The 11,166-nt window shown below is 43.5% G+C and overlaps 1 long non-coding RNA gene across 2 annotated transcripts; it reads right to left on the bottom strand.

The window, feature by feature from the left end:
• Positions 1–5,722: 5,722 nt before the first annotated feature.
• Positions 5,723–10,222, bottom strand: LOC117592888. Of its 2 annotated transcripts, XR_004574617.1 has the most exons (3): positions 9,057–10,222; positions 8,148–8,272; positions 5,723–7,670 (listed from the first exon to the last, which is right to left on the bottom strand). It is a non-coding gene; the product is annotated as an uncharacterized LOC117592888 (long non-coding RNA). The 2 variants fall into 2 exon arrangements; XR_004574616.1 differs by having other exon boundaries at positions 8,148–10,222.
• Between the last annotated feature and the right edge of the window lie 944 nt (positions 10,223–11,166).

The following is an 11,166-nucleotide window of genomic DNA, read 5'->3' as shown; positions in this document are numbered from 1 at the left end:
AAACAACAAAACATAACAGCCTCAGTAACAACCACCACAATTGTTGTGATAATAATAGGTGGTACAAAACAAGATGACAAGGAATGCAATACATTTGAATGTACCAAAATGTTTCGCTACCTTATTAATGCATGATATATTCCTTTTACTTTATGCTGCGTTTTTCATCTCTCATTTCTGTTGTTCATGTGTTTGGAAGGTTTGAATTGCCTTTGTGTATTTAATGTGCTAGATAAATAAACTTGTTTTGCCTTGCTTGTCCCAAGTTACTCATGCCTACAGTATTGACATACTTGAGGCGTGTTCACACTGTACCTTACCATAATGCTAGCCTTCTAAGCCCTGGGCTAAAAGAGAGCTATTGCAACTTGCTTTGGATGTAAATCTAGCAAATATGAGGAAAGAATAAAGGTTGACTAGTTACATCCTCTGCCACATGTTCATATTTTCATGTTGTTGTTTTTCTCTTTCTTTGCATAGTTTTCTACAAAGTTGTCAAAGCAAATACTAACTGGGTGGGCATCTTGAACTACCAATGTCATGATCTTGTTAACTGAATCGTGGCAGTGTAACACTGATCACGTGTTGATGATGTACTTGTAACGTTATTCGTATACATAACATTTGTAGTGTAGAAATTTAACACTACTGCTTTTTTTCTCCTTGGGGTTTAAGGCTGGGTGTTTTGTAAAAGCGCTTTGTGACAACTGCTGATGTTAAAAGGGCTTTATAAATAAATGTGATTGATTGATTGATAGTGTGTCATAGATTGAATGTAAAATAGTCTTTTGTTGTGTTTGTCAATAGTTTTAAATCTTAGCCCAATGTTAACAAACTCCTGCGTGAACACAGGCTAAGCTAACCTGTGTGAAAAGGCCTTTGGAAATCATAGGGGTCATTATAATTTTAGTAGTTGGAATCTTGATTAGCTAACAGGTCCTCAATTGACTAGTTAGAGTATAAATGAACCAGTGGTTGTGAGCAGTTGATAATGGCAGAACTTGCTCTTTTAAAGGACTTTGGTGCTGGGCTGAGACATGGAAGAGTAAGCTATTCAGTGACCGTGATAATTTTTTCATGGAGAAGAACAGATGGTTAATTGGTGGTTATAGGAAATAATTTATGCTGAAAGGTGTCAATTTATAGGTTGATGATTGCCACACCCACATAAGGGTGTTTCATATGTAAATAAGGACAGGTGCAGCGCATTCTCACATTCACAGCTTTATCAGATTTATCATTCTGAAATGACATCTACTCTCATTTTGAAGAGGTGCGATAGTTTCGTAAATCACACTTGAAAATGATTGTACATCTCATCCCACACTTGAATCTGAGATCTTCTCTGAGAGGTTTTCGTGAACCTTCATGGTCTCTATTCAAATGCTCATTAATGCAAGATGGTGAGGCCCACCAGGAAGGCTGCCAGGAAGTTTCAATGATGGTGGTGCTACAATCAACAAATGCATGCGGCTCTATAGGAAATGAATGGAATTCAGTGGGGAATGAATGCGAGTCTATGAAGAATGATGAGGGGCAATGGAGCATGAAAGGGTGATTCCTTCAGTGGTAGGCAGATTTCACAGGCGGGGAAGAGCCTCTATATCGATTCTCAATGCACAATATGTCGAAAGTCCTATGGAAAGACAATGGGATGAGAATGTTTGTGTTTTTATTGTAGAAAATGGTTTTCTATACTCAACAAATAGCATGAAAAACATTAAAGATATTATATCAAACAGTGGAATGATGTAACATACAGAGTTGGAGAGGGCACTTGGAAATTACTTTTGATACCACTTACTAAAATAGCTGCCCAGATCTAACACTTATGTCTATCAATCCCCAACTGTTTTCTGATCATGTTGATTTGTTTGGGAAACCATAGGATGTGTGTATAGCACAGAATATCAATATTTGAGCCTGTCCATGAAAGAATAGAAAACGTTTTTTTTTGGGTGTGTGTTTTAGCTTGCGCAGGAAAACCTTTTTTCTTTTTTCTTCCAATCTATATTCTGATGAATTCCTCATAATCTCCTAGGTGTATTTTATACAGAATACCTTTACTGTGCATGTCCTGACAACATATGTGCAGATAAATTGCAGTTATAATGGGCAATGGCAGTAAATTTCAAAATTTCTTAATTGACCCTCAAGAGGATTTATACTGCAGGGCGATAATTCTATTCTTAAACTTTTTCACAGTTTTTCAAACAGGGTCTGTGACCATGTTATCCAGATTTAGTTTACTTTTGATTTGCCACTTTACATTCAAACCTTGTCATTTTATAGGAAATTGATGGAGTAGATGTTTCTGTTCACTGCAGGGTTTACGTAGGTGGGCAAATGTCAGAATTCTGCTGGTATCAGGTGTAGTTGTATGATATCTTTTTTTTTTCTACGTTAGTTTACATGGTTTCAGAACACACATGAGTTTGATCGTAAGGATAAGACCAAGATAATATTTATAAATAATAGGTACAGACAGAGAGGAGGGGTACAGACATCTGGTACAAACAGAGAGGAGGGATACAGACATCTGGTACAGACAGAGGGGAGGGATACAGACATCTGGTACAGACAGAGAGGAGGGATACAGACATCTGGTACAGACAGAGAGGAGGGATACAGACATATGGTACAAACAGAGAGGAGGGATACAGACATCTGGTACAAACAGAGAGGAGGGATACAAACATCTGGTACAGACAGAGAGGAGGGATACAGACATCTGGTACAGACAGAGTGGAGGGGTGGATCAGGCGGCAGTCGAAGGCGGGGGCCTAGACAACCCGATCCCAGGACACGGAAACTAGCTCTAGGGACGTGGAACGTAACCTCGCTGGCGGGGAAGGAGCCTGAGATTGTGCGTGAGGTTGAAAGGTTCCGACTAGAGGTAGTCGGGATCACCTCTACGCACGGCTTGGGCTCTGGAACCACACTCCTTGAGAGAGGATGGACTCTTTACCACTCTGGAGTTGCCCATGGTGAGAGGCGGCGGGCTGGTGTGGGTTTGCTTATAGCCCCCCAGCTCTGCCGCCATGTGCTGGAGTTTACCACGGTGAACAATAGGGTCGTTTCCCTGTGCCTACGGGTCGGGGATAGGTCTCTCACTGTTGTTTGTGCCTACGGGCCGAACGGCAGTGCAGAGTACCCAACCTTCTTGGAGTCTCTGGGAGGGGTGCTGGAAAGTGCTCCGACTGGGGACTCTATCGTTCTACTGGGGGACTTCAACGCCCACGTGGGCAACGACAGTGGCAAGGCACCGGGGTTGGATGAGATCCGCCCTGAGTACCTCAAGTCTCTGGATGTTGTAGGGCTGTCTTGGTTGACACGCCTGTGCAACATCGCGTGGCGGTCGGGGACAGTGCCTCTGGGTTGGCAGACCGGGGTGGTGGTCCCTCTTTTGAAGAAGGGGGACCGGAGGGTGTGTTCCAACTACAGGGGGATCACACTTCTCAGCCTCCCCGGGAAAGTCTATGCCAGGTTACTGGAGAGGAGAATATGGCTGATAGTAGAACCTCGGATTCAGGAGGAATAGTGTGGTTTTCGTCTGGGCCGTGGAACACTGGACCAGCTCTATACCCTCTAGAGGGAATACTTGGAGGGTTTATGGGAATTTGCCCAACCAATCCACATGTGTTTTGTGGATTAGGAGAAGGCATTCGACTGTGTCCCTCGCGGCATCCTGTGGAGAGTGCTTCAGGGATATGGGTTCCTGGGTCCTTTGCTAAGGGCTGTCAGGTCCCTGTATGACCGAAGCAGGAGCTTGGTCCGCATTGCCGGCAGTAAGTCAGACTTGTTCCCAGTGCATGTTGGACTCCGGCAGGGCTGCCCTTTGTCGCCGGTTCTGTTTGTAATTTTTATGGACAGAATTTCTAGGCGCAGCCAGGGACCGGAGGGTGTCAGGTTTGGGGACCACACAATTTCGTCTCTGCTTTTTGCGGATGATGTTGTCGTGTTGGCCCCTTCAAACCAAGACCTTCAGCATGCACTGCTGTTTGCAGCCGAGTGTGAAGCGATGGGGATGAGAATCAGTACCTCCAAATCCGAGGCCATGGTCCTCAGTCGGAAAAGGGTGTCTTGCCCACTTCAGGTTGGTGGAGAGAGCCTGCCTCGAGTGGAGGAGTTTAAGTATCTAGGGATCTTGTTCACGAGTGAGGGAAGGATGGAACAGGAGATTGACAGACGGATTGGTGCAGCTTCTGCAGTAATGCGGTCGATGTATCGGTCTGTCGTGGTGAAGAAAGAGCTGAGCTGCAAGGCGAAGCTCTCGATTTACCGGTAAATTTACGTTCCTATTCTCACCTATGGTCATGAGCTTTGGGTCATGACCGAAAGGACAAGATCCCGGATACAGGCGGCCGAAATGAGCTTTCTCCGCAGGGAGAAATAGAGTAGAGCCGCTATCCCTCCACATCGAGAGGGGTCAGCTGAGGTGGGTTGGGCATCTGTTTCGGATGCCTCCGGAACGCCTTCCTGGGAAGGTGTTTCCGGTCCCATCCCACTGGGAGGAGACCCCGGGGAAGACCTAGGACACGCTGGAGGGACTATGTCTCCCAGTTGGTCTGGGAACGCCTCGGTGTCCCCCCGGAAGAGCTGGAGGAAGTGTCTGGGGAGAGGGAAGTCTGGGCATCTCTGCTTAGACGTCTGCCCCCGCGACCTGGCCCTGGATAAGCAGAAGATGATGGATGGATGGAACTTGTTTTATTGTAACATTATGTAAAAGAAAATTTAAATCATCACACCAAAGAAACATAGAAAATCTAGTGATGGTTTTGGGGGTGGTCACGTCTGTTATTGTCTGATGAAACCAAGGTTGAACTTTTTGGCCATAATTCCAAAAGGTATGTTTGGCGTAAAAACAACACTGCACACCCAAAGAAAACCATACCCCCAGTGAAGCGTGGTGGTGGCAGCAGCATGCTTTGGGGCTGTTTTTCTTCAGCTGGAACCAGGGCCTTAGTCAGGGTGGAGGGAATTATAAACAGTTCCAAATTCCAGGCAATTTTGGCAAAAAACCTTTAGGTGTCCGTTAAAAAGCTGAAGAAGAAGAGGTAGTTCACCTTACAGCACGACAATGACCCAGAGCATACATCCAAATCCACAAAAGCATGGCTTCACCAGAAGAAGATTAATGTTTTGGAATGGCCAAGCCAGAGCCCAGACCCTAATCCAATTGAACATCTGTGGGGTGATCTGAAGAGGGCTGTGCACAGGAGATGTCCTCGCAATCTGACAGATTTGGACCACTTTTGCAAAGAAGAGTGGGCAAATATTGCCACATCAAGATGTGTCATGCTAATAGACTCCTACCCAAAAAGACTGAGTGCTGTAATAAAATCAAAAGGTGCTTCAACAAAGTATTAGTCTAAGGGTGTGCACACTTATGCAACCAGGAGTTTTTTATTTTTTATTTTTCCACCTCAAAGATTTTAGTTTGTTTTTCAACGTTATTCTTCCCATTATAGGTCACATTAAAGCTGGAAAAAGTTCTGACATTATTTATCTTTGTCTCATTCTTTTACATCACAAGAACCTGGCATTTTAACAGGGGTGTGTACACTTTTTATATTCACTGTATGGCAACCCTTTTCTCATCCTTAATATTCCTTCATCTGGACTGGATCTAGAACAATAGATCTATAGATCTATATCAAACCCACAAGGCTTTTTCTTGCAGGATGATACAATCAGTAGCAAAGATGAATGAGAATCCATGTGAAATAGATGTGTGTTTATTTATTGATTGAGGACAAATATGCGTTCAAGAGATTGATGATAATGGCACATAAACAGGAGACTGAAGTATCCTGTTGTCATATATGAATGATTTACAGAAAATACTGAATTCTGCTTGAGATGCGTTTTAATGCTAATCACAGTTCCTTAAATTCCAACAAACAAATTGGTATTGATACCCTTAAGCTATTGTGATATACAGTACATGAATAAACATGTATTTCCATGGGGAATTCCAAGGAATGAATCCATTCGTTAAAATACATCCTGGCAATGAGATACATGCAGACATTGTTAAAGACACAGGAAGACACCAGTTTGGTCCAGGAAGTTTTCCAGTCATTGGAATTGTCAACCATCTCCACATGTATTCTATCTATGTGAACAGAAACAGAGAGGTGAAAATGCAATCCATTGGTGTTTCAAAATGTTTTGCTCTTTTCCCTAGGAAGTGCGCTATTTTCAACCATAGTCCATACGGAATAGGGCGCCATTGCTGACACAGAACCATCGCATAAATCTAATCACCTCTACAAACACACAACCCGATCCAAACCATGGAAATTACACGGATATTACATTACTTAGTTGGATAGTTGGTGCTCTTCTGCACCATGTGAAGTACGGTCAGAATATCGCAAATGATTCAGGTTACACTTCCTGAGGCTCGTCTCACACTCCAGTGGAATCGACAACGGAGCTTTCTCCCACTTCATTGCAATCGACTACAGAGCTGTCTCACACTCCAGTGGAATCCACTACGGAGCTGTCTCACACTCCAGTGGAATGGACTACGGAGCTGTCTCACATTACGGTGGTTTCGACTATGGAGCTGTCTCACATTCCAGTGGAAGGGACTACAGAGCTGTCTCACATTCCGGTGGACTACAGAGCCCGTCTCACACTCCAGTGGACTACAGAGCCCGTCTCACACTCCAGTGGACTATAGAGCCCGTCTCACACTCCAGTGGACTACAGAGCTGTCTCACACTCCAGTGGACTACAGAGCCCGTCTCACACTCCAGTGGACTACAGAGCCCGTCTCACACTCCAGTGGACTATAGAGCCGTCTAACACTCCAGTGGACTACAGAGCCCGTCTCACACTCCAGTGGACTACAGAGCCCGTCTCACACTCCAGTGGACTCTAGAGCCCGTCTCACACTCCAGTGGACTACAGAGCCTGTCTCACACTTTGGTTGGAGCACAATAGGCACGTTGTGCTCCACACTTGGCTGGCTTGAAGCCTCCTACACATGTCTGGCCCGGACAAAGGAGCATTGTCTTCTGGTGCTTGCTGAGCCTCATGTCAGGTTGGCACCTAGTACAGGTGAGACCAGGAAACACCTGTTGCTCTTGATATGCTAGATAGATAATATAGAGGATGAAAACCTTGATTATCTTTAACAATCCTGCAGGATTGTGTAGGATGAGGAATGAAGGAAAGATAGATACTGAGGGAAAATAAACAACATGGCCACAATGAGAACAGACATGGAGCGACTGCAGTTAGTCATCCAAGACAACAGGGAGGCAACAAACTGAAACATCATTGTGGCACCTGTCTTCATAGGACTTGTCTTCATTGGACCTGTCTTTATTGGACCTGTCTTCATTGGATCTGTCTTCATTGGATCTGTCTTCATTGGACCTGTCTTCATGGGATCTGTCCTCATTGGACCTGTCTTCATTGGACCTGTCTTCATAGGACCATGTCTTCATAGGACCTGTTTTTATTGGATCTGTCTTCATTGGACCTGTCTTCATTAGATTGGTCTTCATTGGACCTGTCTTTATTGGACCTGTCTTCGTTGGACCTGTCTTCTTTGGATCTGTCTTCATTGCACCTGTCTTCTTTGAATCTGTCTTCATAGGACCCGTCTTCATTGGATCTATCTTCATAGGACCTGTCTTCATTGGACCTGAAGTCTCCACAAAGAGAATAAAAACTGAAAAATCAGTCACAAAGTTAGGTGATTGTAATTATGTTAAGGGTAGGATTAGGTTAGGGATAAGTTTGAGTAAGGTTAAGGTTCGGGTTGGGTTAAGGTTTGGGGTTAGGTTAAGGTTAGGGATGGGGTTAAGTTTGGGTTAGGTTCAGGTTAGGTAAAGGTTGGGGTTAGGATAAGTTTTAGGGTTAGGTTCAGGTTAGGTTAAGGGTTAGGTTAAGGTTAGGGATAGGGTTAGGTTTGGGTTAGGTTCAGGTTAGGTTAATGTTGGGGTTAGGTTAAGATTAGGGTTAGGTTCAGATTAGGTTAAGGGTCGGGGGTTAGGTCCAACGTGCGTGCCAGTATTGCCGCATGACAACAGTTGTAAATTATCCAATCCAAATGCCTCTGCAAGCTGTCTCGCTGTTTATGGCCTTGAAACAACAGGTCCAGTCAGGTTCCTGATATGGTTCATTACCTGCAGGGCTGTTTGGCTGGGTCTGTTCCTAGTTTTTTTATTATAAGACAGCCTCTGGTCCATGAGGACGATTCACCCATCCTGTCAATGCCTCCACAGCACACCGCACATTTAAACACAATCAACTGGAGAGGGATACAGAGAATCCAGCATGAATCTTCACTGTCTCTTGTGTCAGACGACATGAAAGCAAAGTGTTTCTTGGCAGAGCAGAGCAATTTGAAACGTGAAACAGAGGAATGGAGTAAATGAAAGAGGGGAGAGGAGAAAGGAGAGAGAAGAAAATAGAGGAATGGAAAGAGAGAGAAAGAGTAGAGAGAAGATAGATGAGAAGAGAGAATGCCAGAACACAAGCATGCTGAGGCAAGAGAGGGAGATTGAATTCAAGCGTGGGAACAACCACTTCCAAACCTATACTATTCTGTCCCTCTCGCTCCTTCTCTCCTTCTTTCTCCCCTTCACTCTCTTCTTCTCTCTCTCCCTAACAAACATCTGCAAAAAAGAAAAGGTAGGAGGAATCTGATCTTGGTTATCTTGCTTCATTGAGCTTAAGTAAAAAATATGAAAGCAATAACAATCCAGGAAGATGTAGTGCTTGACTACCACCTCAAGCCTGGTTTCACTGTGCTAGCTACAGACTCCCTATCTTTCATCCAAACCTTCTCCTGCTTTCATCCCTCTTTTATCCTGCCTGGGTCTCTCTATCTTTTCCTCCCTTCTCCATCCATTAGAGGCATACTACTCCTTTGGTCTGATTGGTAGAGGCACACTATTCCTTTGATTTGATTGGTCTCGTTACTTGTGGGGGGGTTGTCTCAAGTCGCAGAGAAACACCTCACTCTTAGGATGTGTTCCAAACAGCAAACTATTCCCTACAGACTACACTTCGTTTTTTTCATTTCAGCAGACCTCTGAATATGCCGACGTGCTCTAGTCAGCACCACAGACTGGACCGGGTTCCATTTTGGAAGCTGTCCTGCCGGTGCTCTGTCGGACCCGGTGTCACTCCTGATGAAGTGCTCTGCTGTGGAAAGAGGCTCCAGTGGACCGGAGGCGTCGGCAGGGGATTTGAACAGCCTGGGCCGATTAATCCAGCTTTGTCTTGGCAGAGCGGCTGCATACTTGGAGGTGAGATGCCTTTCCGCCGGCAGGGAATTCAGTTTGCCTTCAAACCCCTCAAGGTGCCATCTCTCATTATAAGTCTTTATGTAACACACTGTTCTACGACAGGCCCCGCGGTTTGGTGTGAAATACTGCAGAGGCAAATGAAGACCTCCCTGATGAAATAAACACACGAACACACACACTCACACGCGCACACACACACACAAGAACACAGAATGAGAACACACTTCCAAGCTCAAAGGAAACATGGCACATATAGTTTACTTTAAATATCAATAATTTGACGGACATTCTTATTCAGAGCAACATTCAGGATAAATTAGGGCACATTACTGGCTAAAGTACAAAAGGAGAATGATCCAATCATGAGTTGAATTTGTACAGTGGATTTCTGCAAAATGTACTGAGAGTTTTTCACGTTACGAGGAAAACCACCTCATCCCCCATCTGTACATGAGAACATTTATGAATCCACCACACACACAACACACACACTCAAATACACACACGATACAGGCAAACACGCACACTGTTCTTCCTTATTCATGCTGGGGCTTCAGCTGGTGAGCCATGTTGTTTAATTCACTGCGTTGTCGCAGGGTATCACTGTGTTTTTTTCACACCGCAACATGCAATAACCACTGGATTTCCTAATTCACACTGAAAACACGGCCAGCGAGTGTTTCATAGAACTGCCGCACAAACCATGTCCAAGACATAACATCAGTAAAAGGCTCTATTTAATCATGATATCAAGGGTTTTCCTGAAATAGACACAGCTATGCTAAGGGTTAGGATTATGTTGGCGATACATTTGGGATAGGGTAAGGGTTAAGTTTAGGGTTCATAACAGGGGCTGCATCTTAATTCATATGATTTTACTACATACTATCAACACATACTATGTACTACATACTGTCAACACATACTATGTACTACATACTGTTAACACATACTATGTACTACACACTGTCAACACATACTATGTACTACATACTGTCAACACATACTATGTACTACATACTGTCAACACATACTATGTACTACATACTGTCAACACATACTATATACTATATACTGTCAACACATACTATGTACTACAAACTGTCAACACATACTATATACTACATACTGTCAACACATACTATATACTACATACTGTCAACACATACCATGTACTACATACTGTCAACACATACTATGTACTACATACTGTCAACACATACTATGTACTACATACTGTCAACACATACTATGTACTACATTCTGTCAACACATACTATATACTACATACTGTCAACACATACTATGTACTACATACTGTCAACACGTACTATATACTACACACTGTCAACACATACTATATACTACATACTGTCAACACATACTATGTACTACATACTGTCAACACATACTATGTCGGTGATGTCAATTATGTACTGTTAATTATATAGTAAACCAGGGTGCAAGTATTGGGACATACTACAGCTTCATAATATTGCATCTAGAAATTACACCTCTTTGTTGCCCATTAAAATCCTGGGCAACAAAGTTTGAATACAGCTCCAGAAAAATTAAGAGACCACTGCCCCTTTTTCTTTCCTTTCAAAAAAAGTTGAAAAGGAACATTTTGAGTGAGGAACAGAAGGGTTAAAATAAAGAGACCACTGCAAATTGAATGCTTCTGTTCCTCTCTCGAAACTTTCCTTTTCAACTATTTTGGAAGAGAAAGAAAAAGGTGCAGTGGTCTCTTAATATTTTTCCAGAGCTGTATTTAGCTAGCCAACATTATGCATACCAATGTATTAGTATTTCTTGGTGAAAGGTTAAACTGCCACAAATTGAATCCATGCATAACTTTTGCCACTGGCTGCTTGACTAGCTTACAAGGCAG

This window comes from Esox lucius, chromosome 17, assembly GCF_011004845.1.
Source record: "Esox lucius isolate fEsoLuc1 chromosome 17, fEsoLuc1.pri, whole genome shotgun sequence".
Taxonomy (NCBI): Eukaryota; Metazoa; Chordata; class Actinopteri; order Esociformes; family Esocidae; genus Esox; species Esox lucius.
The sequence above is the reverse complement of the archived record's forward strand: the minus strand, read 5'-3'. Positions and strand labels throughout refer to the sequence as shown.